This window comes from Sus scrofa, chromosome 2 (genome assembly GCF_000003025.6).
Source record: "Sus scrofa isolate TJ Tabasco breed Duroc chromosome 2, Sscrofa11.1, whole genome shotgun sequence".
In the NCBI taxonomy this organism is placed as follows: domain Eukaryota; kingdom Metazoa; phylum Chordata; class Mammalia; order Artiodactyla; family Suidae; genus Sus; species Sus scrofa.
In genome coordinates, this window is record NC_010444.4 from 88976872 (window position 1) to 88999037 (window position 22166).

At 41.9% G+C, this 22166-nt stretch overlaps 1 protein-coding gene across 1 annotated transcript in view; it reads right to left on the minus strand.

Annotated features, from left to right (window-relative positions):
• The window catches only part of SERINC5 (serine incorporator 5), a 149075-nt gene extending 133869 nt beyond the window's left edge, over positions 1-15206 (minus strand). Inside the window, exon 1 of the mRNA XM_021084491.1 lies at positions 15103-15206. The gene's annotated coding sequence lies outside the window, so the exon portion shown is untranslated. The remainder of the gene's footprint in view (positions 1-15102) is intronic.

The following is a 22166-nucleotide window of genomic DNA, read 5'->3' on the forward strand; positions in this document are numbered from 1 at the left end:
CATTAGAGTTGGTTTACAGTGTTCTGTCAATTTTCTACTGTACAACAAAGTCACACATATATATATACATTCTTTTTTCTCACATTATCATGCTCCACCATTAAGTGACTAGGTAGAGTTCCCAGTGGTATACAGCAGGATCTCATTGCTTATCCATTCCAAAGGCAATAGTTTGCATCTACTAACTCCGAATTCCCAGTCCATTCCACTCCCTCTCCCTCCCCCTTGGGAACCATAAGTCTGTTCTCCATATCCATGAGTTTCTTTTCTGTGGAAAGGTTCATTTGTGCCATATATAATTCCAGATATAAGTGATATCATATGGTATTTGTCTTTCTCTTTCTGACTTACTTCACTTAGTATGAGAGTCTCTAGTTCCATCCATGTTGCTGCAAATGGCATTATTTTGTTCTTTTTATGGCTGAGTAGTATTCCATTGTGTATATATACCACATCTTCCTAATCCAATCATCTGTCAATGGACATTTAGGTTGTTTCCATGTCTTGGCTATTGTGAACAGTGCTGCAGTGAACATTCGGGTGCATGTGTCTTTTTCAAGGAAAGTTTTGTCTGTAGAGATCCCAAAGAGTGGGACTTCTGGGTCATTCTTCTAGGATTTTTATGATTTCAGGTCATGTCTTTAAGTTTTTAATTGATTTTGAGTTAATATTTGCTACTGCTATAAGATAGGGGTCTAACATTTATTCCTTTAAATGACAGTAAAGGAGGGAGTTCCCACTGTGGGGCATTGGGTTAGAAGTCCTACTGCAGCATCTCAGGTCACTCTGGAGGCACAAGTTCAATCCCTGGCACAGAGCAGTGGGTTAAAGGATCTGGCATTGCTGCAGTTGTGGTGTGGGTCGCAGGTCCAGCTCAGATTCAGTCCCTGGCCTGGGAACTTCCACATGGCTTGGGTGCAGCCATTAAAAAAAAAAAGTGATAGTGAAGGAATAAAAGGAACAAGTTGCCCACATTAAAGCAATTGAGGGTGGATGAGAGATATGGATGGATGTGTGAAAGACAGAAAGCAGGAAGAGGAATGATGGTGCATGAGCCTGGGTGGGAAAGCTGTTACATACAGTATAAGCCACAAGCCAGGACGATGCTCCCAGGGAGGGCACTAGTCTAATAAAAAGAATCCTGGAGAGGCACTCTAGAGATGAGAGAGGGCCAGGGTGAAACTCCATGAAAAAAACAACAAAATTAATGGAAATTCCCTTTTTTTTTTTTTTTTGGCCACACCAGCAACATACAGAAGTTCTCAGGCCAGGGACTGAACTCATGCCACAGAAATAACAATCCTGGGTTCTTTAACTACTAGGCCACCAGGGAACTCCTAGAAATTCTTTTTTTTTTTTTTTTGCTTATTAGGGCCACACCTGGGGCATATGGAGGTTCCCAGGCTAGAGGTCTAATCGGAGCAACAGCTTCCAGCCATAGCCACGGCCATGCCAGATCCGAGCCTTGTCTGTGACCTACACCACAGCTCACAGCAACGCCAATCCTTAACCTACTGAATGAGGCCAGGGATCAAACCCTCAATCTCATGGTTCCTAGTTGGATTCATTTCTGCTGCCCCAGAAATTCTTAAATAGCAGAGAGTTTATCCCCATCACCATCCCACCCAACTGCCTGTGGATAGAATACTTAGGAACAGCATTCGCTCTAACCCTACTCCCCCAAATAAAATCAGATTAGCATCAGACATCTCATTTGCAACACTGGAGGTTAGCAACACAATGGAGCAACACCTTCAAAATTCTGAGGGGACATTATTTTGAGCCTAGAATCATATAGTACAATAAATTAAGTTACTAATTTTTCACCTTTTAGAATGAATCCATCCACATAGAACAAATGATTTAATTATGGGTACAAAACAGTATGTAAATGATATAAAGTTTGATGATACCAACATGTAGATGAGAGAAGTCAGAGGATGGGAATTTTCAGGTGAGGGAGTTAAAGGGAGGATAGAACCATTAATATCTTTGTCTTACTGAGTCGGGAGTTCAGGTCAGCAGAATAACGGCCCCTCAAAGATTTCCGCATCCTAATCCCAGGAACCTGTGAATATGAGGTTATGTGGCAAAGGGGACTTAAATTTTCAGATAGAGTTAAGTTTGCTAATCAGCTGACCTACAGATGGGGAGATTATTCTGGATTATTCAGGCAGCCCCCATGTAATCATAAGGCTGCGTGTAAGTGGGAGAAGAATGCAGAAGAAAGAGAACCAGAGAGATGACAGCACGAAAATACCTATAGAGAGAGATTAATGTGGGATTAGGAGGTGACCGTCCAAAGAGTTAAAAATAGCAATAAACAAACAAAAAACTAAAACAAAACAAAAAACCCAGAAACAACAGAGATCAAGGAAGTTGTTCCTGAGGAACCCCCATGCACTGGCGGTGAGAATGTAAACTGGTACAGAAATTATGGAAAACACTGTGGAGGTTCTTCAAAAAATTAATAAGAGGAGTTCTTGTCATGACTCAGCAGAAATGAATCTGACTAGGAACCATGATGTTTCCAGTTCAATCCCTGGTCTCACTCAGAGGGTTAAGGATCAGGCGCTGCCATGAGTTGTGGTGTAGGTCACAGATGTGGCTTGGATCCTTCGTTGCTGTGGCTGTGGCGTAGGTCAGCAGCTATAGCTCTGAATTGACCCTTGGCCTGGGAACCTCCATATGCCACACGTGCGGCCCTAAAAAGAAAAAAAAAATTAAAAGGAACTAACTTAGATCCAGCAATCTTGCTTTTGGGTTTATATTTAAAGGAAATGAAATCTGGATATGGAAGAGATACCAGCACTCCTTTTTTTTTCTTGGTCTTTTGTCTTTTTAGGGCCGCACCCCAGGCATATGGAGGTTCCCAAGCTAGGGCTCTAATCGGAGTTGTTGCCACCAGCCTGCGCCAGAGCCACAGCAACGCCCGATCTAAGCCACGTCTGCGATCTACACCACAGCTAGCGGCAACGCCGGATCCTTAACCCACTGAGCAAGGCCAGGGATCAAACCCACAACCTCATTGTTCCTAGTCAGATTCACTAACCACTGAGCCATGGCGGGAACTCCCTCAGTCAGATTCTTTTTGGCGACGCCACGACAGGAACTCCCAGATATCCGCACTCTTATGTTTATTTCAGCATTATTCACAATAGCTAAGCTATAGAAAGAAACTAAATGCCCATTGATGAATGGATTGATTTTTTTAAAAGGTGGTATACATGTGCGATAGAATCTTAGCTTTAAAAAAGGAAATTCTGCCGTTTATGACAGCAGAGATGGACCTATAGGAATTAAGCTACATGAAATAAGGCAGGCACATGAGAAATTCTGCATGATCTCACTTAAACGTGAAATCTATAACAATCAAACTTATAGAAGTAGACACTGGAATGGTGATTGCCGGGGGCTGGAGAGTTGGGGTGGGGATAGAGAATTTGGGGGAGATATTAGTCAAAGGGTACAAAGTTTCGGTTATGCAAGAAGAATAAATTCTAGAGCTCTAATGTACAGCCTAGTGACTAACAATACAGTAGTGTATATGTGAATTTTACTAAGAGTGTAGATCTTAAGTGTTCTCACCACAAAAAAAGAAAATGGTAACGATGTAAACTGATGGATATGTTAATTGGATTGATTGCAGTGATCATTTCACAATGTACATACGAACCAAAGCATCAAACTGTACACCTTAAATAGGTATATAGTTCCTGGTGTCAATTTTAAAAATTTTGAAAGAAGCTGTCTCCAAGGAGCAAGACCAGTGATGAGAAGGAATGGGGTAGAAGAGCTTGCTTTTTGGTATCAAACTTCTTTCAGGGTTGAATTTTTAGACACATGGAGGTGTGACTTTATAAAACAAAGGCAGGGTGGGGGGCAAATGCTGGTTTCAGAGGGACATGACAAAAGCTCAAAGAATGTCAGATTTTCCAAATTCCAAGGTTGAATGTCTGGGAATGTCTTTAAGAGGAGGCTGATCTTACACCTGGGGACCACATAGACAATCGTTCCTTTTTTTTTTTTTTTTTTTTTTTTTTTTTTTTTTTTTTTTTTTTTTTTTTTTTTTTTTTGTCTATTGTCTTTTTTTTGTTGTTGTTGTTGTTGTTATTGTTGCTATTTCTTGGGCCGCTCCCGCGCATATGGAGTTCCAGGCTAGGGGTTGAATCGGAGCTGTAGCCACCGGCCTACGCCAGGGCCACAGCAACACGGGATCCGAGCCGCGTCTGCAACCTACACCACAGCTCACGGCAACGCCGGATCGTTAACCCACTGAGCAAGGGCAGGGATCGAACCCGCCACCTCATGGTTCCTAGTCGGATTCGTTAACCACTGCGCCACGACGGGAACTCCAGTTTTTTTTTTTTTTTTTTTTTTTTTTTTTTTTTTTTTTTTTGTCTTTTGTTGTTGTTGTTGCTGCTATCTCTTGGGCCGCTCCCGCGGCATATGGAGGTTCCCAGGCTAGGGGTTGAATCGGAGCTGGAGCCACCCACCGGCCTACGCCAGAGCGCCACAGCAACGCGGGATCCGAGCCGCGTCTGCAACCTACACCACAGCTCACGGCAACGCCGGATCGTTAACCCACTGAGCAAGGGCAGGGACCGAACCCGCGACCTCATGGTTCCTAGTCGGATTCGTTAACCACTGCGCCACGACGGAACTCCCTTTTTTTTTTTTAATCTTTTTACCTTTTCTAGGGTCGCACTCACGGCATATGGAGGTTCCCAGGCTAGGGGTCAAATCAGAGCTGTAGCCACCGGCCTACACCACAGCCACAGCAACAAGGGCTTCGAGCCCAGTCTGTGACCTACACTACGCCAGGTCCTTAACCCACTGAGCAAAGCCAGGGATCTAACTGGAGTCCTCATGGATGCTAGTCAGGTTCGTTAATGGCTGCGCCACAATGGGAACTCCTAGACAATCAGTTCTGATGTGTACGGCAAATGTTTCATCATTTAATAGTTAACAAAGCAGTATTTGATAATGTTTTACTTTTAAAAATTAGAGCCATTCTGGAGTTCCCGTCGTGGCGCAGTGGTTAACGAATCCGACTAGGAACCATGAGGTTGTGGGTTCGGTCCCTGCCCTTGCTCAGTGGGTTTACGATCCGGCGTTGCCATGAGCTGTGGTGTAGGTTGCAGACGCAGCTCGGATCCCGCATTGCTGTGGCTCTGGCATAGGCCGGTGGCTACAGCTCCGATTAGACCCCTAGCCTGGGAACCTCCATATGCCGCAGGAGTGACCAAAAGAAATAGCAAAAAAGACAAAAAATTATTAAATAAATAAATAAATAAAATAAAAATTAGAGCCATTCTAGATCATCTGTCCCTCAGTTGCATTCCCAAGTTTTTGTCAAGTGGAAAGAAAGGGATAGAGCCTGAGTTTAGTGCTGCCCTGGTATGCCATGTGATGTGTCCCAGGGGTAAAAGCCATCCCTCAGGGGTGTCAAGGACCAAAGCCAGAGAATGACTATACCAGAAGATTTACCCAAGAAAACGAGCTGAGGTAAAAACCCACCCACCCCCAAACAGTCCTCAGGAATTGATGCTTTGGAAACACCTGTCTCCTTGTGTTTAAAGTATAACAGTCATTTACTTAAAGCATATCAGTAGCAGTTTAAATAAAGGAAACATCTGGGTAAGCCCTGTGTTCCCCTCCAAAGGTGACGCATATCCTCAGTTTTATCCTAATTATTCCCTTCCTTCCTTCCTTTTCTCTTTCTTTCTTTCTTTCTTTCTTTCTTTCTTTCTTTCTTTCTTTTTTCTCTTTCTTTTTCTTTTTCTTTTCTTTCTTTCCTTCCTTTCTCTCTTTTTGCTTTTCAGGGCTGAACCTGGAAGTTCCCAGGCTAGGGGTCGAATTAGAGCCACAGCCACAGCAATGCCAGACCTGAGCCATGTCTGTGACCTACACCACAGCTCAAGGCAATGCCAGATCCCCAGCACGGTGAGCGAGGCCGGAGATTAAACCCGCATCCTCATGGATACCAGTCGGATTCGCTTCTGCTGTGCCACATGGGAACTCCTCCCTTGCTTTTCTATAGTGTTTACCAACTATGTGTGTGGTATTGAATGTTTTGTAAATGAAATCTCACTGTATAAATTTTATAGTTTCTTTGGCTCAAAATTATGGGGTTTTTTTTTGCTTTTGTTTTGTTTTGTTTGTCTTTTTGCCTTTTTTTGAGCTGCTCCCGTGGCACATGGAGGTTCCCGGGCTAGGGGTCTAATCAGAACTGGAGCCACCAGCCTATGCCAGAGCCACAGCAACGCGGGATCCGAGCCGCATCTGCAAGCTACACCACAGCTCACGGCAACCCTGGATCCTTAACCCACAAGCAAGGCCAGGGATCGAACCCGCAACCTCATGGTTCCTAGTCAGATTCGTTAACCACTGTGCCACCACAGGAACTCCTCAAAATTATGTTTTTGAAGTTAAACTGTGTTGGTGCATGTAGTTATGGTTCATTATTTTTACTGCCGTATAACATTCCCTTGCAATTGATTTATCTGTCCTATAGGTCATAGACATTTAGATCACTTCCAAGTTTTGCTATTCTGAAGAATGCTGCTATGTACATGTTGGGAGAGGCAATCTACCTTGAGCCCAGAGCATCCTTGCATATTCTATGCAAGCAAAGACATAGGGTCCTGACTGCTTTATCTTTTGGCAGCACCTGTGGCATGTGCAAGTTCCTGGGCCAGGGATCAAACTTACACCACAGCCATAACCAGAGCCAAGACAGTGACAACCCTGGATCCTTAACCCACTGAACCATGAGGGAACATCATGGTCCAGATTGCTTTTTGTTTGGGCCATTTGTCAGGATTACACTTACAGCCAGAAACCTTGAAGGGGTGAAATAATGTTTCCTTCCAGAACAAAGAACAGGCTGGCTATAAAAAGAGGTTAATTCCCCAAAGCTAAGCATTCCTCAGCTGTGATGCAAACCCATTATGTGTGCCACATCCATACAGACCCCTCCAGTGTCCCATCCTAGGGACTTGGGGACAAGGAGAACTCACATGAATCTGCTACTTAGGCAGCTTGCTGTGCCGTGAATAATAAAGTCCTTTGTCTCTGACCCAGGAGTCTCAATTTCTGCCGGTAACCATAAAACAAGTTAATTTAACCACCCAAAGACCTAAAGACAGAAACAGATTGAGATTCAATTAGTTGTCTCTGAGGAGCAAGACCTGTGATGAGAAGGAGTAGAGTAGAGGAAGCAGCTTTTCAATATCAAACTTTTTTTTTTTTTCTTTTTAGGGCCGCAACCAAGGCATATGAAATTCCCAGACTAGGGGTCGAATCGGAGCTATAACCACTGCCCTACACCACAGCCACAGCAGCTCGGGATCTGAGCCACCTCTGCCACCTACACCTCAGCTCTCGGCAATGCCTGATCCTTAACCCACTAAGCGAGGCCAGGGATCAAACCTGCGACCTCATGGATGCTAGTCAGAGTCATTTCCATTGAGCCATGATGGGAACTTCTAAACTTTTCAGGGTTGAATTTTTAGCCATTTGCAGATGTGACTTTATTACTAAAAAAAAAAAAAACAGAGATGTAGGAGTCACAACCACTGATTTGAGAGAGGACAGCTCAAAAGCCCAAGGAATTCGAAATCCTTGTAGGGTAAAGTTGCAGACCATGACAGAACATTCTTGTCCTTTTCTCTTGGTGCAAAGGACTGTAGAATTACTGGGTGGCAGAGTTTGCATTTTATTAGGTGATGGCAAATTTTTCTCATAGTGGTTGTACCAACTTTTATTCCCACTAGAGTGGATAAAGAGTCTGGTATCTCTAGAACTTATGAACTACTTAGGGTTAGATGTTATTATTATTATTACTGTCTTTCTCTCTTTTAAGGGCCGCACCCACAGCATATGGAGGTTCCCAGGATAGGGGTCCAATCAGAGCTATAGCCACCAGCCCACGCTACAGCCACAGTAATGTGGGATCTGAGCCACGTCTGCGACCTACACCACAGCTCACGGCCATGCCGGATCCTTAACCCACTGAGTGAGGCCAGGGATTGATTCTGCATCCTCATGGATGCCAGTCAGGTTCGTTAACCACTGAGCCACTACAGGAACTCCAGATGTTATTATTATATCTTTTTTTTTTGTAGGTGAAGAAACGGAAGGTGAGAGAAGTTAAGCAACTTGCCCAACTCTGGCATGCAAACAATAAGTGGAGGAAACTGGGATTTAAACCCCAGCAGTCTAGCTTGAGTGCATGTAATGACTGTAGTGTACTGTCCTCAGCAACACGCTGAGTGATTAAAGACATACGCAGCTTAGACAAAGAGCTTTCAAGAAAATATGCCTTTTTAAAATTGGGCCAAGGAGTTCCCATTGTTAAGGGAAGGTTAAGGACCCAATGTTGTCTCTGAAGATGTGAGTTCCATCCTTGGCCTTGTTCAGTGGGTTAAGGAACCGGCGTTGCCACAAGATATCATGTAGGCCTTGGCTGCAGCTCCGTTTAGACCCCTAGCCTGGGAACTTCCATATGCTGCAGACATGGCCATGAAAATAATAATTGGGCCAAAAAAAAGACATTTCACTGAGAAGGAAACAGGAATGGTATAGACATAAGATAAAATACTCAAATTATTTAATAATCAGAAGATGCAGGAGTTCCCGTTGTGGTGCAGTGGAAATGAATCCAACTAGGAACCATGAGGTTGAGGGTTTGATCTCTGGCCTCGCTCAGTGGGTTAAGGATCTGGCGTTGCCGTGAGCTTTGGTGTAGGCCACAGATGCAGCTCAGATCCCGCATTGCTGTGGCTCTGGTGTAGGCAAGTGGCTACAGCTCCGATTAGACCCCTAGCCTGGGAACCTCTACATGCTGCGGGTGTGGCCCTAGAAAAGACAAAAAGACTAAAAGACAAAAAAAAAAAAGGAAGATGCAGGAGTTTCCGCTGCGGTGCAGCGGAAATAAATCTGCCTAGTATACATGAGGATGTGGGTTCAATCCCTGGCCTCATCAGTGGGTGGAGGATTGGGTGTTGCCGTGAGCTGTGGAGTAGGTCACTGACTGGGCTTGGGTCTGGTGTTGCTGTGTCTGTGGCTTAATCTGGCTGCTGTAGCTCCGATTCAGCCCCTAATCTGGGAGCCTTCATATGCCACAGGTGTGGCCCTAATAAGCAAAAAAAAAAAAAAAGATGCAAATTAAAATCACAAGATGTCACTTTACATCCATCACATTGCAAAAATTAAAAATATAGTAAGTTTCAAAAAAGTTGTAAAATGGTTAAAATAGTGCCAAATACATAAGAATTTTTATATAAATTTTACTATTATTATTTTTGCTTTTTTAGTGCCACACCTATGGCATATGGAGGTTCCCAGGCTAGGGGCTAACCTCCGCCAGAGCCATAGCAATGCCAGATCTAAGCAGCGTCTGCGACCTACACCACAGCTCATGGCAACACTGGCTCCTTAATCCACTGAGCGAGGCCAGGGATCAAACCCGCAACCTCGAGGTTCCTAATTGGATTTATTTCTGCTGCACCATAACGAGAATTCCAAAATTTTACTATTATTATTACTACTACTACTGCACCATTACTAACATTTTGTCAGCTACATGTTTTCTCCTAATGTATAGGTATAGTTACTTTATGGTCTTGATTAACAGAAATTCTTTTTTTTTTTTTTTTTTTGGTCTTTTCTCGGGCCAAACCTGGGGCATATGGAGGTTCTCAGGCTGGGGGTCTAATCGCAGATGTAGCCACCCGCCTATGTCAGAGCCACAGCAACTGAGGATCCAAGCCATGTCTGCGACCTATATCACGGCAACGCCAGATCCTTAACGCACTAAGAAAGGCCAGGGATCAAACCCGAAACCTCATGGTCCTAGGTGGATTCATTAACCACTGTGCCATGACGGGAACTCCCCAGAAATTCTTTATTTTATTTTATTTTTTAAATTTTTTGGCCACTCCCATTACATGCAGAAATTTCTAGGCCAGGGGTCAATCCCGTGCAACAGCAGTGACTTGAGCCAGAAGAGCGACAATGCCAGGTCTTTTAACCACTAAGCCACCAGGGAACTCCTAGAAATGCTTTATTTTAATGTCATTGAATTTACTAATCTTTTTGTCTCATTTAAGAAATCCTGGAAACCTAGCCTGGGAAACTCCATATGCTGCGGGTGCAGCTCTGAAAAAAAAAAAAAAGACGAAAAGAAATCCTTCCTTACATGAGGTTATAAATGTATTCTCTTGTATGAGAATAAAGATATTTTTCTTGTACATATTTTTAAAGTTTATAATGTTGCTTTATGTCTTTATCTTCTATAATTTATTTTTTTGTATAGTTCCAGATAGGGATCTAATTTTCTTCCAATGTGGTCAATGAATTGTCCCCATGCTCTTTATTAAATACCTTATTTCTTTTTTTTTCAGTTTTATTGATATAATAACATATAACATTGTGTAAGTTTAAGGTATGTACCTTTAATTTGATACATGTATATACACTGTGAAATGATCACCACAATAAGGTTGGTTAATGCCCCCATCACCTCACATAATTAACCTTTTGAGTATGTATGGTGAGAATACTTAAGACCTACTCTCTCTCTTTTTTTTTTTTTTTTTTTTTCCTTTTTTCTTTTTTGGCTACCCCACAGCTTATGGAGTTTCCAGGACAGGGATCATATCTAAGCTGCAGCTACAGTAATGCTGGATTCTTAACCCACCGTGCCAGGCCAGGGATTGAACCTGTGTCAGAGATGCCACCAGTTCCTACCACGGGAACTCCAAGACCTACTCTCTTAAGCATCTTTCAAGTATATAATATCGTACTGTTCATTCACCATGCTGTATATTATATCCCCAGAACTTATTCATTTTATAACTGGAAGTTAGCACCCTTTGATCAATAACTACCCATTTCTCCCACCCCTTTCCAGGCCCTGGCAACCACCATTCTACTCTGTTTCTATGAATTCAGTTTTTAGCTTCCATATATATAAGTGAGATCACACAGTATTTGTCTTTCTCTGTCTGATATTTCACTTACCATAAGGACTTCAAGGTCCACCAGCGTTGCAAATGAAGGACTTCCTTTGTTTTCATGGTGGAATAACATTCCATTGCATATATATATTCCATATCTTTTTTATCTATTCATCTGTAGATAGATATTTAGATTGTTTCCATGTCTTGGCTATTGAGAATAAATGCTGCAATGAATGTGGGAGTATGGATATCTCTTCGACATCCTGATTTCACTTCCTTTGGTTATACGCCCAGAAGTAGAACTGCTAGATCATATGGTAGTTCCGTTTTTAATTTTTTGGGGGAGAACCTCCAAACTGTTTACCATAGCAGTTGTACCAATTTACATTCCCGCCAAGAGTGCACAACAGTTCCCTCCAGATTCTCACCAATGCTTGTTATCTCTCTCTTTTTGATAAAAGTCATTCTAACTATTAGATGTGAGGTGATTTGGGGGAGGGGAGGCTGTACCCACGGTATATGAAAGTTCCTGGGCAAGGGATTGAACCTGTGCCACAGCAGTGACACAAGCTGCTACAGTGACAATGCCAGATCCCTTAGCCTGCTATGCCACAAGGAACTCCACTATGAGTTATTTTTTGAGTGGTATATGATAAAAGCCCAATCTTACTCTTCTGCATATGATTATCCAGGTTTCTCATTCATTGAAGAGACTATCCTCTCCCTGTGGAGTATTCTTGGCTCCCCTGTCAATTATTAGTTGCCCATAAATGTATGGGTTTATTTCTGGGCTCTCTATTCTGTTCTATTGATCTCTGTGCCAATACCATATTTTTTTTAAGTATAATTGATTTGCAATGTTGTGTTAATTTCTGTTGTACAGCAAAGTGACCCAGTTATATATATACTCCTTTTCTCATATTATCTTCCATCATGGTCTATTCCAAGAGACTGGATATAGTTCCTTGTGCTATACAGTTGGACTTCATTGCTTATCCATTCTTTCTTCTTCTTCTTTTTTTCTCTTTTTGTCTTTTTAGGGCCACACCCACGGCATATGGAGGTTCCCAGGCTAGGGTTCTAATTGGAGCTACAGCTGCTGGACTACACCACAGCCATAGCAACGCTGGATCCTTAACCCACTGAGCAAGGCCAGGGATCGAACCTGCAACCTCATGGTTCCTAGTCAGTTTTGTTTCTGCTGTGCCACAATGGGAACTCCCTGCTCATCCATTCTACATGTCATAGTTTGCCATCTGCTAACCCCAAATTCCCAGTCCATCTCACTCCCTCTCTCCTCCCCCAATACAATACTGTTTTGATTACTAAAGTTTTGTAATACAGTTTGAAATCAGGAAGTGTGATGCTTCCAGCATTGTTCTCAAAATTGCTTTGGTTATTCAAGGTCTGTTAGGGGTCCATAAAACATTTCAGACTGTTCTATCTCTGTGAAAAATATCACTGGAATTTTGAAAGAGGTTGCATCAAATCTATAGATAGTTTGGGAGTATTATGGACATTTTAATGATATTAATTCTTCCAATAAATAAATATGAGATATCTTTCTATTTATTTATGTTTTCTTTAGTTTCTTTCATCAAAGTCTTGCAGTTTTCAGTGTGCAGATCCTTCACCTCCTTGGTTAAGTTTATTACTAATTATTTTTATTTTTATTTTTTATTTATTTATTTATTTGTCTTTTTGCCCTTTCTTGGGCCGCTCCCGCGGCATATGGGCGGTTCCCAGGCTAGGGGTCAAATCAGAGCTGTAACCACCAGCCTATGCCAGGGCCACAGCAACGCAGGATCTGAGCCGCGTCTGCGACCCACATCACAGCTCGTGGCAACGCCGGATCATTAACCCACTGAGCAAGGGCAGGGATCAAAGCCGCAACCTCATGGTTCCTAGTCGGATTCGTTAACCACTGTGCCAGGACGGGAACCCCCACTAATTATTTTTAAATGTTTTTGATGCTACTGTGAATGGGAATGTTTTCTTTATTTCTTCTTCAGATATTTTGTTCTTTGTAAATAGTCTATTATTTTCCCATTTGTCTGCAATACTCTCTAAGTCATGAGTCAAATTTTTTATATTTGTATGGATCTGTTTCCTGGGCTCTTCACTACATTCCATTCATTTCATTGTCTATCCCTGCACTATATACTCCTACTTTTTTTATTTTTTGGCCACACCCACAGCGTATGGAAGTTCCTGGGCCAGGGATCAAATCTGAGCCACAGCTGTGACCTACACCACAGCTGTGGCAATGCCAAACCCTTAACCCACCATGCCACAGTGGGAACTCCTATATATTCTCTTTTAAATTCTATACTCCGAATGAGTCTTGATGTTTGGCACCTTCTTCAGGAGTAGCTTAAATGTTCTTGGCCCTTTGCTCTTTCACATAAATTTGAGAATCACCTTGTAAAGTCTGATGAAAAGCCTATTGGAATTTTTATTGGAATTTCACTGAATTTTCAGATTGCAAAAGTTGACATTTTTACAGGAATCACTTTCTATCCAAGGACACAGAATATAATTCTCCATTTGTTTGAATCTTTTTATCAACGTTCATTAAAAGTATATCATTCTCTTGGAGTTCCCATCTTGGCGCAGTGGTTAATGAATCCGACTAGGAACCATGAGGTTTCAGGTTCGATCCCTGGCCTTGCTCAATGGGTTAAGGATCTGGTGTTGCCGTGAGCTGTGGTGTAGGTCACAGATGTGGCTCGGATCCCGCATTGCTGTGGCTGTGGTGTAGGCCGATGGCTACAGCTCTGATTAGACCCCTAGCCTGGGAACCTCCATATGCCGTGGGAAGCCGCCCTAGAAAAAAACAAAACAAAAAAAAAAAGGTATATCACTCTCTCCACACAGGTTTTTGTTAAATATATTCTTGAGTATGTTCTTTTTTTTTTTTTTTTTTTTTTGTCTTTTTGCTATTTCTTGGGTCGCACCCGCGGCACATGGAGGTTCCCAGGCTAGGGGTCCAATCGGAGCCGTAGCCACCAGCCTACGCCAGAGCCACAGCAAGGCGGGATCCGAGCCGCATCTGCAACCTACACCACAGCTCACGGCAACGCCCAGATCGTTAACCCACTGAGCAAGGGCAGGGACCGAACCCGCAACCTCATGGTTCCTAGTCGGATTCGTTAACCACTGCGCCACGACGGGAACTCCGAGTATGTTCTTTATTGTTATTGCAAATGATGTATTTTTTATTTTTAATTGTAAAGTTAAAAATAGCTATAATGAGTATGTAAACATATATGTACAGTTTAAAGTGTAATTAAAAAGCTGTCACTCACATAACCTCCATCCAGATGAAATAAAACTTTGTCCTATAAAAGTTCCCTGTGCCCACCTCCAATTACATCGTCCTTTCTCCACCCAGGAAATATTGACATTCCTTCCCTCATTTCATAGTTTTACCACCATTGCATGCAACTTTAACGAATTTAGTTTTGCCTGTTTTTAACCATATACAAACAGCATCATCCTATATGTATTATTTTAGACTTCTCTTAGTCATTTCTGTTTTGGGAGATACATCCATCTTAATACATCTAGCTGTTTTTATTTAGTTTCACTAATACACATTTCATTGTATGAATATAAACCATATACATTTTTTAACCTATTCTCCTCTTATTGGGTATTGTTTTACTTCAAGTTTTTGGTTAGTAAAAACAATGCTACTACAAAAATTTATGCTCATAAATAAGATATAAGGTATATTTTCTGTGACACAAGTACAGATATTTTTCTCGGTCAGTGATAGTTAAAATGTGGCACCTAGCCATCCCTGAGACTCCTTTATGACTGCTAGAAGGGTCTCCCTTTTCCAAGTATGTACCTTTCTTTTTTTGCTTTTTAGGGCCGAACCTGTGGCATATGGACGTTCCCAGGCTAGAGGCTGAATCAAAGCTGCAGCTGCCAGCCTACACCGCAGTCCACCACTGAGCTTGGCCCGGGATTGAACCTGCATCCTCATGGATACTAGCTGGGTTTGTAACCTGCTGAGTCACAACGGGAATTCCCCAAATGAGTATCTGAGTTCAAATTTTCTTCATATCCTTCAGCCAAAACAGTATGTCACAACATATTGAAAGCAGAAGCAGATGTGAATACTTACCTGGCAGGAGCAATACCATGATCACAAAGGTGGTTTTCCCAGGGCGAGGCTTATTCAGTGCTCTCTGGATGTTCTGACCCTTGTGATTTCCCAAATGTAGGAAACTCAACTGCATAATTTGTGGTAATGGGGGAAAAAAAAAGAAGAAGCACATATGAGAATCTAGCTGTCCTTTCTATTAAGCAAACATTAAAAAGGTCTTCTAAAATGTAAAACAGTAGTTGTTTTATACAATATAGTTACTTTATTAAAAATTTTGTTTCCAATGGGTTTATTATTTTTAAAAATTAATCATATAAATACTGAAAAGTCTTCTGTTTTAACTAGTCAAACAGCAAATAGCTATAACCCAAATAAACATACTATTTGGTGTCCTCCACAATTTTTAAGAGTGTGAAACAGTCCTGAGTTTGGGAACTGTTCTTGTAAGCCATAGTTTTCAATCTGGAGCCGCTATTTAAGGTGTACCCAAGGTATAGATAGTTTAGAGTCTATTTCCAGATCCCTACTTTCTATCTGTCCTGTGTCCTAGCTTCATGGAATTCTTTCCTACCTCCCCCTTAACAAGTGACAGTCTTGCCAGAGTTGTCTTGCCTGACACCTTCTGGTCAAAACAAAAAGTGCCAGCCTCAAAATCTAAAGAACAGATTTCAGCAACTGAGGAGAAAACCCCTGAGCCCAGAGAGGAGCACTTTTTTAGGAAATGATGTTTTACCAATGCCCTGACGCCCCGGAGATCTGCTGTGGGATAAAAAAGGACATTGACTCTAAAGTTGAAGAGTGATTCATGTGAGCCACCCTGACACAGTCATTTATACTATAAGGTTAAAAAAAAAATCTGTATCAAATAACTTTTAAAGTATAATATTTCATTTTTCTTTTTTTGTAGGGCTACACCCGTAGCATATGGAGGTTCCCAGGCTAGGAGTCTAATCGGAGCTGTAGCCACCAGCCTATACCAGAGCCACAGCAACGCAGGATCTGAGTCTCGTCTGCGACCTATACCACAGCTCACGGCAATGCCAGATCCTTAACCCACTGAATGAGGCCAGGGATCAAATCGGCACCCTCATGTTTCCTAGTTGGATTCATTAATCACCGAGCCATGACAGGAACTCCTAACATTCCAATTTTGTGTCATTAATAATTGTTAACTTATAAGACTTGGAGGCTTATAGTCACAAGAAATTAAAATGAAAATTTCAACTTATATAAACATTTTTATTGCAAAGACATAAGAATTGAAAAAAAAAAAATTTCAAGCAGGAGTACCCGTTGTGGCTCAGCAGAAACGCATCTGACTAGTATCCATGAGGTTGCAGGTTTGATCCCCAGCCTGGTTCAGTGGGTTAAGGATCCAGCATTGCCATGAGCTGTGGTGTAGGTCAAAGATTCTGCTCAGATCTGGCTTTGCTGTAGCTGTGGCTGTGGCTAATAGCTGTAGCTCCAATTTGACCCCTAGCCTGGGAACCTCCATATGCCACAGGTGAGGCTCTAAAAAGACAAAAACAAACAAACAAACAAAAAAAAACCTTTAAAGCATACATATATTAAGATAAAACTTGGAGGCAGGGTGGCTTGGAAATATCAATTCAAGGATAAGCAGTGATATAAACCAGAAATTAATACAACAGGTAGGAGTTCCTGTTTTGGTGCAGTGGGTTAAGGTCCCAATGTTGTCTCTGTGAGGATATGGGTTTGACCCCTGTCCTTGCTCAGTGACTTAAGGATCCAGCATTGCTGCAAGCCGTGGATGTGGCTCAGATCCAGCATTGCTGTGGCTGTATCTTTGGCCACACCTGCAGCTCTAATTGGACCCCAGACCTGGGAATTTCTACATGCTGCAGGTGCAGCAGTAGAAAAGAAAAAACAAAAACAAAAACATAAACCCCCACAACGTTGTAAATCAACTATATTGCAATAAAAGGAGTGATATTGAGTCACGGAGAAGGCACGGGTTTAATTGCTGGCCCAGCACAGTGCGTTAAGGATCCCTTGTTGCTGCAAGTGTGGCATAGGTCAAGGCTGAGGCTCAGATTCAACCCCTGTCCCGGGAACTTCCATATGCTATGGGTGTGGCCCCTCAAAAAAAAAGTGATATAAAATTTCCCATTGTTAAAGAGAAGCTTGTTTATGTATCTTTTAAACGAATGGTGGTATCATTAACATATCGAAATCACTATAATACTTAGATTCTGTTACAGAAAAGAAACAAATTCATGGACATTGAGAGCAGACTTGTGGTTGCCAATGGGGAGGGGGAGGGAGCAGGATGAACAGGGAGTTTGGGATTAGTATATGCAAACTATAGCATCTGGAGTGGATAAGCAATGAGATACTGCTATATAGCACAGGGAACTATAGCTAATCACTTATGAACATGATAGAGGATAATGTGAGAAAAAGAATATATATATATATATATATGTATAACTGGCTCACTTTGCTGTACAGCAAAGATTGACAGAATATTGTAAATCAACTATAATAAAATTTTTTAAATACTTAGATTCTATTAGTTAAATTTAAAAGAATGATAAAAAATCTATGCCAAAACTTTAACATGCAATAATAATATCTTATGTACTTAAATGAAATTTGATGAGAAATTTTAGTTATCAAAATAGAACACTGTGAGGGAGTACATGCTTTTTTTTCTCCTTTTTTAGGGCTGCACCTGTGGCATATGGTGGTTCCCAGGTTAGGGGTCCAATCAGAGCAACAGCTGCAGGCCTACGCCACAGTCACAGCAACTCTGATCCAAGCCGCATCTTCAACCTACTCCACAGCTCACAGCAACACCAGATCCTTAATCCACAGAGCGAGGCCAGGAATCAAACCTGAAACATCATGGTTCCTAGTAGGATTCCTTTCCGCTGTGCCACAATAGGAACTCTAAAGGGGTACATACTTCAAAAAAACCTTTTATCTGGAGTATGCTAGCAAAAATATTTGAGGACTGCTTCTACAGAACACAGACAAACCAGTAGTGGTTTACAGATTTCAACCTAGTGATAGGAAAATAAGACATACACCCGGAGCAGTGGAATGCAGTTGGGCTGGAAGGTGAGGTTACCTGTATTTTATCTTTTACTTTTTGCTAGGACTGGAATAGAGTCCTTATGTTGGTAGTTCATCCCAGATAAAGGAACTCCTTGACCAGCTCCTATCTCTCTCTGACCAGCACTGTGGCCTTGAACCCAGGGCTCTACAAGCTTGAACAGGGGAGGCCTGGCTTGCTCAAGGCCAAGGCATTGATTTGCAGTTATTATGAAACTCCTTTGAAGGACGTAAAGGCAGGTTAGGACAGATAAGAGGAACTGAGAAAGGTAGAAGACTGGATTTGGGTTGTACTCAGTATTTGAAATAAGAGCTCTGACAAGCACTTCCAGGAAAAGACATCATTCAAGAAATATTTAAATTGTACTGGATCTCCCTCATAAACACATACACAAACACACATTATTTTCTCCTTTCTAAGTAACTCAACCCCAAACCCCAGTTCTAGCCCACAAAATGCTCCAGATTACTTTGGAATGAAGACGAAAATAATTCACTTCATCTCCCTTCCCATTCCATCAGTAACTATAGCAGCTATTCTTTTTCAAGGCAGCTATTATAGTGGATCCCAGGGTTGAGATCTTCCTAAAAGCAGAAGAATCCTTCCTGCTTATATGAAAATTGTGTTTCTTTGTCTCATTCACCAGGACAGCAGAGACTGCTAGTGGTCTAACACAATACCTTTCTCCCTTTTTGAGAACTCTCAAACCAGACAAGGTCAGCACAAGAAAAGAAAGTTAAAAATCAATCTCATTTATGAACATACGTGGAAACATCCTGAATGAAACACAGCCATCATTTCCACTTACATTCCATTGGTCAGAACCTACAGTTATAAGACCATATCTAGTTGCAAAGAAGACTAGAAAATACAGTCTTTACTCCAAGCAGCCTTGTGCCTAAATAAAAATTGGTTATAAATTCTCAAGGAGGAGCTCCTGTCATGGCTCAGTGGTTAACAAATCCAACTAGGAACCATAAGGTTGTGGGTTCGATCTCTGGCCTTGCTCTGTGGGTTAAGGATCCAGCATTGTCGTGAACTGTGGTGTAGGGTGCAGATGTGGCTCAGATCCCGAGTTGCTGTGGCTGTGGTGTAGGCTGGCAGCTACAGTTCCGATTCGACCCCTAGCCTGGGAACCTCCATATGCCGCGGGTGCGACCCTAAAAAAGACAAAAGACAAAAAACAAAAACAAAACAAAAAACCCAGAAAACAAAAACAAAACAAAAAAAAATTGACTAGAAAAAAAAAAATTCTCAAGGAAGTCATTTCCCCCTTTCTCCACTCATCAACACATTCAAAATAAACAAGTTTCCTTACTGGCCTCTTGTGTGATTTGCACGTATTCCCCTTTACCCTTGTACAAAGGGTTTAGCATTTTGCAGACCTAGCTTTATAGAAACTATAACTTTGTTGGCCTTCCTGCTTTTCTTTTTTCTTTCTTTCTTTCTTTTCTTTTTTTTTTTTTTTTTGTCTTTTGTTTTTTGTCTTTCTAGGGCCGTGCTCATGGCATATGGAGGTTCCCAGGCTAGGGGTCCAGAGCTGAGGCCGCCAGCCGATGTATGCCACATTGATTTTTTTTTGCCACCTCAGCAATACAGTTACATAACTTTACAAACATTTATCCCAGGAGGCATAATTGTTTTACTGCTAAGTGTGTCCAGGATATCCAGACACCACTCTGCCCAAGTGGAAGTTCACTCTGGTATTTTTAGAGTTTGTTTAACAAAACTTCAAAGGACAGTTAATTTTCATCTTATACAAACTATTTCGGAGAACAGAAAAGAAGGAAAGTTACACAACTCATTTTACAAGACTTGTTTAAACATGACACCAAAAACAGACAAGGTCAGCACAAAAAGAGAAATTGAAAAGTCACCCTTACTTATAAACATAGGAGGTATTTCCACTAGAATGTTCAGTTAAATAAGCTAATAAGTTCTTTTTTTGTGTTTAAAGCATTGTATATAGACATAAATGGAAAAGTCCTAAATAAAATATAAGCAAACCCAGTCCAAAAGTGAAATGGGGGGAGGGGGCCGGGCACAACCCTTAAAGAATGACACAGCCATTGAGGACATGACAAAAACTGGTTAGAACCAAATAGGTCCAAGTTGGTGGAAGAACTGACTTCCACTGGACCTTAAGCCTCATTATACGAATTTTGTAATACATCAGCATGCTAAATGACAAGCCCACAGGTGCCATGACAGTTTTGAGGCCAACCATAAAAGGCCAAAAAGCGGGAGGTGGCCCAATTCCTGGAAACCCCCACCTCTTCCCTGAAATAGTTGGAATACTCCTCCCACTCATTAGCCTATGAAATTACCCCACCCATCAAAACTTACCACTGGGTATTTCTGGGCCTCTGGCCTGCTGAGATGGCCATACTTTGTCTATTTCTTTCAATAAATATATTTCTTTTCTTTTTTTTCTTTTTTGGCTGCACCATAGGCATATGGAAGTTTCCAAGCCAGAGATCGAATTCGAACCTCAGCTGCTGACCTACCACACAGCTGTAGCAACACTAGATCCTTAACCTGCTGCACTACAGGGGGAACTCCAAATCTACCTCTTACCTATCACTTTGCCTTTCACTGAATTCCTTCTACACTGAGACATAAAGACCCTGAACTTCAAAGTCCTGAGACCAGGTGTGTGATTTTAATTAAAAAACATTTTAATTAAAAGTGGGTTTGGGAGTTGCCTTGTTCTGTGGCCTGGGTTCAATCCCTGGTCTGGGAACTGAGATTCCATATCAAGCCACTGCATGCAGCAACCAAAAAAATCCCCAGAACAGAGGGTTTGAGTCCCAATCTGAGTCTTGGCTGAGTTAAAGTTCCCAACATATGGGTTCAAGTCCCATCTGAGTTGTGTGGTTTCAATAGTATATTTAAAAAAAAAAAAAAGATTCTAGGAGTTCCCATTGTGGTGAGGCGGAAACGAATCTGACTACTATCCATGAGGTGCAGCCCTAAAAAGACAGAAGACTAAAATAAATAAATAAATAAGAGATGACCACTGCATTGGCGGGGGGATGGCCCGTGTGCGTGTTAGCTGAGCCAGGCAATCGCTGACACTTTACTTGGTGCATTTTACTCTGGGTTTCTAAGATGTCACTGTAAGATAAGTGAATTGAACTAGATGATCACGAAGGCTGCTTTTACATTTGATGATCATCAGCTGTCCTGTGGTTATGTGTTAGTGACCAGACTGAAAGAACAGTGAGAAACATGGAAAAAAGGTTCACTGCTCTTCTGGGGTGACATGAGAAATCGCTTCCTTGGGAGGAATGAATTCTGTCATACTACCTAGACCTGGACAAGCAGCCTGACACTTTCTTGGTGTTTCTTTCATATCAAAGTCAGGGCCACTTCTAGCTTTTAATTATGCAGATTTTCAGTACAATATGAATGAGTGTCAGGTGTCTTAGGTAGAGTCCATTTATCAAGAAAGTTTTCTTCTGTTTCTAATCTGTTATGAATGAGAGTTGACTTTTATCCAGTGTGTTTTCTGCATCAGTTGAAAGGACCACGTGGCCTTCTCCTTAAATCTGCTAGTAGGGTGAATTACACAGATAGATTTTCTAATGTTAAACCATCCTTGAATTATTTTAGTTTTTTTCTTTTCTTTTTTTTTTTTTTTTTTTGTCTTTTGTCTTTTTAGGGCCACACCCGAGGCATATGGAAGTTCCCAGGCTAGGGGTCCAGTCGGAGCTGTAGCTGCCAGCCTGCGCCAGAGCCACAGCAACGCCAGATCTGAGCCATGTCTGCGACCTACACCACAGCTCATGGCAACGCTAGATCTTTAACCCACTGAGCAAGGCCAGGGATCAAACCCTCAACCTCATGGTTTAGTCGGATTCGTTTACACTATGCCCCATGGGAACTCCAAAACGCCTAATTTTAGAGTCATTCTAGTTTAAGGAGTCAACAAACCCTGAGGGGGATCTAGAGAAGAAGGTCCCACTGCAGAGCCCTGAAGGACAGGCCTGTGTGTCTGATT